We start from the raw sequence: 7,391 nt of genomic DNA, 5'->3' as shown, positions 1-7,391 counted from the left end.
AGAAGCAGGCTTCCCGCGGAGCAGGGAGCCCGATGTGGGGCTCGATCCCAGGACCCCGGGATCATGACTTGAGCTGAAGGCAGATGCTTAACGACTGAGACACCCTGGCGCCCCATGCCCACAGTACTTAAAACTGCTGCGGTGATTGATCTCCAAGCCATAACTGAGTATCAGTGTTGGGACCACAGAGATAGTCGAACTTCCCACGACAGAAGCAGCTCTTCCTAGAACCAGGGAGGCGTCTTCTCGAAGCTCGGCGACGTTCCCGCCATGCCTGACCGCCCCAGAGGTGACCTGGCGTTACCAACTGCATCAACTTTTCCATGCTGTTTGAGGATGGAGTCAGAAGATAATGAAGAGGAGGGAAGGAGAGAGCGTGGAGGTTCACAGCATAGAAGTAGGACTGGTTTTGCGTCTTCAGACCTTTGCGTGGAGGGTGTGAGCACGGGAGGCTGTGTGTTCTGCTCGAGCCCCGTTCACTCCGTGAGCACCGACGAGTTAGAGATGCTTCCAGAGTGACCAGAATCATGAAATACACTCTTCTCTAATGCACGTTAATTCACTCTTCTTTTCTGGACTTCAGGAGACAAAAGTTTCTTACACATACCACCTTTCTTTGGGAATTCTGGATGTTCTCTGGCTTAGGAAATACACCTGCCCGGGCTTCCAAATGAACACAGCTGTGTCTGCCCTACCTTTCTGGAACTTGGAACTGGGTGGATAAGCCTAACCGCACTTGTGACTCACCAGGGGCCTGAGGCTGATTTCTAGGATAAGTCGTGCCCCTCATGCTCTCCTCCCAACCCCGCCGCGCCTTGTGTCCACAGCCAGAATTCCCGGCTCAGATGAGAGGGGGTGAATTGTGGCCGTGGGACAGAGCCGCCGGCTCCACAGAGACCCATCTGTTAGGAGCACATTCTACCAAATGAGCAGACTAGTCATAGAGCATGCTTTTTGGAACCGAAATAGGGGTTTTTCCTATTTTTTAAAAAAGTTAGTTGTAAGGAAGTGTTTATTTATTGTAGTAAAACATAAAACCACATTAGCCATTTTAAGTGTACAATTCTGTGGCATTCATCACATTTCCGCTGCTGGGCAGCCCCACCGTCCATCTCCAGAACTTTCTCATCTCCCCAGATGGAAGCTCTGTCCCACAAATCACCAGCTCCCCATCCTTCCCTCAGCCCCGGATGACCTCCATTCTAAGTTCTGTTTCTGTGGATTTGATGACTCCAGTGACCTCATATGAGTGGGATCACACAGAATTGGCCCTTTTCTGTCTGACCTACTTCAATCAACATGATGCCTTCAAGGTTCATTCATGTTGTAGCAGGTGTCAAAACTCCCTTCCTTTATAAGGCTGAACCATATTCCATTGTCTGGATGGGCCACATTTTGTTTATACGTTGGTTGAGGGACACTTGTGGCTATTGCGAATAACGCTGCTATGAACATGGGTGTACAGATATCTGTAGGGATTCTGGCTTTACAGTCTTTGGGTACGAATTCAGTAGTGGAATTGCTGGGTCAGACGGTCGCTCTGTGTTTAATCCTTTGCGGCACCTCCGCACAGCTCCCCTTGAGGGGACCGTCTCACCTTCCTATGCTAAGAATTCTCACTGTGGGGGCGCCCGGGTGCCTCAGTTGTTAAGCGTTTGCCTTCGGCTCAGGTCATGATCCCAGGGTCCTGGGATCGAGCCCTGCATCGGGCTCCCTGCTCCGCGGGAAGCCTGCTTCTCCCTCCCCCACTCCCCCTGCTTGTGTTCCCTCTCTCGCTGTGTCTCTCTGTCAAATAAATAAATAAAATCTTTAAAAAAAAAAGAAAATCTTGAACTGAATGAAAATGAAAATACAACACACTAAAATATTGAGACGCAACGGAAGCAGTGTTTAGGAAAAAATGTAGAGTATAAAATGCTTTTATTAAAAAGGAAGATGAGGGGTGCCTGGGTGGCTCAGTCATTAAGCATCTGCCTTCGGCTCAGGTCATGATCCCGGGGTCCTGGGATCGAGCCCCTCGTCGGGCTCCCTGCTCGGTGGGAAGCCTGCTTCTCCCTCTCCCGCTCCCCCTGCTTGTGTTCCCTCTCTCGCTGTGCTTCTCGCTGTCAAATAAATAAAATATTTTTTAAAAAAAGAATTCTCACTGTGTTGCCAGGGACTTTTCCTTTGTTTGAAGGTTTTTAACTATGAATTCAGTTTAATAGATATAAGGCTATTCAGATGATTTCTTCTCGAATGGGCTTTATGAGTTTCAGTTTTTCAGGTCATTTGTCTGTTTAACCGAAGTTCTTTCTGGCACCTAAGTCCTCTACGGCCATTTCTGACTGTGAACAAGGTGTCACAGCACTTACATGGATAAAGTTTTGAAAGCGATGGAATTGGTGCTTGTTGTGTCCACTAGGGGGTCATCTTAGGCTCAGCTACATTCTTCGGCTCCTGAGAGTGCCAGGGCCACACACCGGACATGGGCAGGGGCACATCCAGCCACGGGGTGCAGGCAGGCACTTCCTTCATGGGACGCGGTCCAGGCAGAGGTTCGGGGACCGTGGCCTGGAGCCCCAAGGGACAGTTCAAGCGTGAAGAGACCAGACTCACACAGATAGGGACGCGGGGCCGCCCCCGCTTGACGGCCCCGGTTCTAAATGGGCACTGCTCTCTCTTGTAACCCCTCTCGGGGACAGTTTCCAGGATGTGCGGCCGTCCTTCCCCTCACCTTGCTGGTGAGGAGGGGACCCCCTGCCCTGGACACTGGGCACACCAACAGCAGCCCATAGTGACAGATGCTCACGGCACACAGAGTGAACGTTCTTGACGCTTAGAGCTTTAGGATCACATCGTAAGACAGACATATTTCTATTTACATACGTATTTTATCTGCAGAGAAGTATGCCAGAATGATTAATAAGTCCATTTAATATAAGGTAACATTTCACTTAGATAAATTCTGTGGAGATACCATATGAAAAATACAATCTTAAGGGGAAAAGAAGTAAAATGTAAAATGACAGACTTTTAAAGAAGAATTTGTCAGTGTATTTTGAGTGGATAAAGGTGGGGCGAATTTGTTATGGGGGTGGATACCACTGGACACCGTTCAAAGGGTGATGTGGGTTCATTTCGAGGTCAGTGTTGATAGCACTGAAAATTGCATCCTTTGCAACTATTGTAACTTACAAATAAAACTTTCAGATGTCAAATTAAAAATATGCAAGGCTGTAATAGTTTCTCATGAGTGAAAATATTTGAAAGCCCCTGTTCTAAACCCGAGCCCATGACCAGCATGGTGGCGCATTCTGGGGCGGGGGGAGCAGGGCGGGTATCAATTGCTTCAGTCACCTGCCCCATGGTCTGGGGTATGAGTGGTCCACTGCACTCCTGGGGAGCTGAGCCAGATGGCTGTTGGCCTTGGGGTGGCGATGAATGCACTTGCACCTCACGCTTCCGTGGTTTTGTAACAGTAATTATTAGTTTGAAGACAGAACATTACCAATTATTAAGAGCTAAGATATACAGGCACCACGATAATAATTTTAATGTGCCAGAAAGAGTGAATTTAAAATCCTATCCTGGGCTTTGGACAGCTGGGTTACTAATGAATTCCTTAGTAAAAATGGGTATCAAACATCTTAACTCTGGTATGTCCTCGTTAGGAAATTGTTCACATAGCTTGAGTTTCTTCCAAAAAAGAAAATCAGTGCACTAGCCCCTAGCTCGACAGCTTTACCCATCCTATCAGCTCGTTCAGAAGTCTGGCCATTGTGACGAATCAACTAAGAAGCGTGTTGCCACCGGCGGCCCCGGGGCCTCCTCCCCACGAGCCAGCCTGCCCTCCCAAAGCACTAGCCCACGGGGGGCAAGTGAAGGGCGGCCGGTGGCCCCGGAGGGGCATGCAGTCCCCGCGTCTCGGGCCACCAGCTGCGAGAGGCCGGCGTGGGCAGGGCAGCGGCCACGGGCCCCTCACCGCCCTCCCGGCTGCCAGCCCACGTGTGGTTTGGCCTGCGGTCGTCCCCCAAAACCCACGTCAGTGTTGGACCGACGGGCAGGAGACGCAAGCGGAGGTAGGTTGTTTCCCGCGGTGGAGCAGAGAGCGTTCCAGGGAGGTGGCGACTTGTCTGCAGCAACGCTGTTGCGATCTGGACCCACACTTTGCGGGACCCGCAGCGGCGGGGAGGACCGGGAACGAGAACTTGACCGCGCGGAGGCCTGGGCGGGACCAGTGAAGCAAGCCGGAGCGCCAGCCTACCGCTAAGGCAGAGAAAGGCAGCGGTCGTGGGGTGGGCGTCCGAGGCTCGCTGCCAGCCCTGCGGTCCCCCGGGGTCTGCGGGGGGAGCCCGGGCGCAGGGTGGCCGTCCTCCCTGCAGCCCCCCAGCCCTGCCACCAGGCGGCCGGGGGGTGCGCCCTCCCCATCGCGGACGCCAGGCCGCTTCTCGCCCCCGGCTCCATGCTCTGGCCGCCGAGTCCCCAAGGGCCAGCACATTCCTGTTGCAGAAGGGTGCCGCCCGTGTATTAATAAGCTGGCCTCCGCAGGCTGAAAACGGAAAGCGTCTTTACCCTGTCTCTCCGCAGGCTGCTTTGAACAGACCTGTCCACATGTTCCTTGCGGGCGCCCGGGAAGCGCTTTGGAGGAGATCTAGGGCAAGCGAAGCTTTTCTGGTCCTTTCCAGGTAGTAACAGAGAATCGCATTTGGGGTACGAAAAGGTCCTGGTGCCTTCTCGAACGTCGATTTTACCGTTGGTTTTACAGTCCAACTGTGCCCAGCTCAGTCTCTGCCTCCACCCAGGACTCGAGTAGGCTGTTTGGTGTCTTGTTACCTGCCCCCGGATCTTCTCGGATCTTCTCGTGGCCTCGCGGGCTTGTGCTGCCCCAGCTCCTGCATCAGGGAGACGGCAGGTGATGGGGGGGGCAGGGTCAGCGTCTCGGCCAGGGGGCAGTGCTCGGGGCTTCCTTCTGAGACGCCCCCACAGGCTGCCCCCTGCAGCTCCCTGCTGTGCACAGAGCCTCCCATGGCCGTGACCCTGCCCTGAGCATCAGGGGACCCCCACAGACCCTGCTTTTGGTGTCACACCCCCGTCCAGAGGCCCGGGGCCCAGGTGGCCCCGGTGAGGGTACCCGAGTCTGGATTCCGGGTCCTTGTCCAGCTCCGGTCCGGCCATACTCCAGCATCAGCTTGTCCCAAGGCCGCTGGAGGCCGCTCAGGAACCTGGCTCTGCACCCCAGCAGCTCCGGGAGCCGCGGGAAGCTCTGAGGGGGTCCCCCTAAGCTCCCTCTTGCTTGGGTGGGGTGAAGCACACACCTTCCACTCTGTGGTGGGAAGAGAAAGGTCCTCAGCACTCTTCCAAATGAGCCCCCAACCACCAGCAGATTCTCGGCCTGCTCTTGTTTTGCCCAGAGGGGGTGATGGGGAGGCGCGGCAGGCCCTTTGTTTTGGGGTGCCCCAGCGCCCTGTTTGCAGTGTGGGCTCCGTTACTCTACCAGCAGAGCTGGAGGCCGGCAGAGTGTCTGTCGCTGCCTCCCTGGGGTTGCTCTTCTGGCAGTTGGCTGAGAGTGGGGCCGAGTGCCCCCAGCCTGTGGCATCAACACAGTCTCTGTGAAGTGTTGAGATTTGACTTGATTCGCACAAATGCTCTCTCAGGCTCCGTCCTGCCCCTGTGTGCTCTTACCAACACCTCCCCCCAGGTCTTTAGGGCACACAGACACCCAGAGAGGCAGGCACGCCCCAAACATTCCCGCTTGCACACAGTTTCAGAAGGGCGCACTTCCAGAGTTGGGGTTCCTTAACTCCGGGCCTGGGACAGCCGTCCGTGCTCCCCGTGCACGTCCCCCGGAGGCACGGGATCCCCGGCGGGATCCTGAAGGCCTGAGGGTCAGGTGCTCCCAAGTAAGAAGAGCAGCGGCTGATGCTGCCCCTCCCCCGGGCCCTCCTGCTCCATCAGCGCTCAAGACACGAGCGCTGTCTGGGGTCTGGGGTCGCTCGGTGAACCCCTTGCAGGACTAAAGCATCGGGCGCAGGGTGGGCAGACCCCATGTGTGCAGAAGTGTGCCGGGGTGAAGCAGCATTCCAGTGGTGCTGGTCCTCGGGGAGCGAGGGGCATTGCACACACTGATACCACCCTCCGGGGGGCGGTTGAGGCGGTCACTCTGTTCCCGTGGCGTTGGGAATGGGTCAGGGGATGACCGTCGTTTGCGGTGTCTCCTGGTGGCCGCACCCCTGCATGGGCACACCCCGCGTTCCTTCGATGAGGGCGCTCTCCCCTGACCAACGCTGACGTAGGCTGCCTCCTCTTTCTGATTAGTCCCCGACCTTGGGCTCTGCCCTTGGCCTGTTTAGTCCAGTTTTAACAAGAATCCTGTGAGGTCAGCTTAGGGAAAGTCCCAGCCTTGATATGGGATTGAATCCCTCGACCCTTGCTCCCATATCGTGTCTTGGGGGGACCACCGGCAGAAGAGCCCCCCGTGGCCCTCACGTGTCCTCCTAGGGACTTTGAACCGACTGACCGCACCTGCTCCTTGGTATGAATCTCCACCCACCCTTGCCGCACTTGGAGTTGGGTGTGATCTCTGTCCCCCCTCCTCCACCCTTCCCAGTGGTTCCCCGAATACCGTCTTCCTTCGTCTGTAACAAGCGTGTGAGTAACTTTGTTGTTTAACACCCTTTCTGCTCTCCTGTTTCTTTTTTGCTTAATGACTTTCCCGGTGGGCTGATCCCCGCGCCCCATTCTTGCCTCCTAATGTGGCCTGGACTTTCCTCCCTCCTACGCCGTCTCTCGCCGGCTCTGACAGGCCGATCCTCTCTCCAGACTCCGGTGTCAGCCAGGGTCCCAGCAGGAGAACAGAAGCCGCGCTGGTTGTTTGAACAGATGCAATTTAGTCCAAGGAACCGCTGTCAAATATAAGGCACTGGGGGGCCACCAAGGCAAAGGGTGCTGAGGTTTCAGGGCAATCCTGTGGGGGGCTCTGCTGCCAGGCCTGGGAGAAGCAAGGGAGAGGTTGGGCTCTCAGAATGGGAAGTGGGGGAAAGCCTTGCTGAATGGGACCCAGACAGCCACGGGGGCGGGGGGGCACCAGGCTGCGGGCAGCTCAGGGGCTCTGAGGACGCTGTCCCGAACCTGGGGCTCAGCCCTCTGGGGCCTGTGCACGGCTGCAGAGGGCTTGCTTTGGGAGTGTGGGGACAGGCGGAAGTCAGAGCAAGCAGCCCTCCACCTGCCAGGTGGAGGGGTGGTGGGGACAGCGAGCCCCCCTCCCGCCTCCAGAGTCTGTGTGTGCGTGCCCACTGCGGGAGACAGCGGGGGCAGCAGGTGGGGGAGAGCTGAGATGCACAGGGCTCGGGGCCCCACAAGCCGAGTGAGCGGGGGCAGAAGCCCGGAAGTTAGCCCCAGAACAAGTGTGGTCC

Source organism: Mirounga angustirostris, unplaced genomic scaffold (genome assembly GCF_029215605.1).
Source record: "Mirounga angustirostris isolate CCGP_5_RB_7025 unplaced genomic scaffold, mMirAng1.0.hap1 SCAF_3, whole genome shotgun sequence".
Taxonomy (NCBI): Eukaryota; Metazoa; Chordata; class Mammalia; order Carnivora; family Phocidae; genus Mirounga; species Mirounga angustirostris.
Note: the sequence above shows the minus strand (reverse complement) of the source record.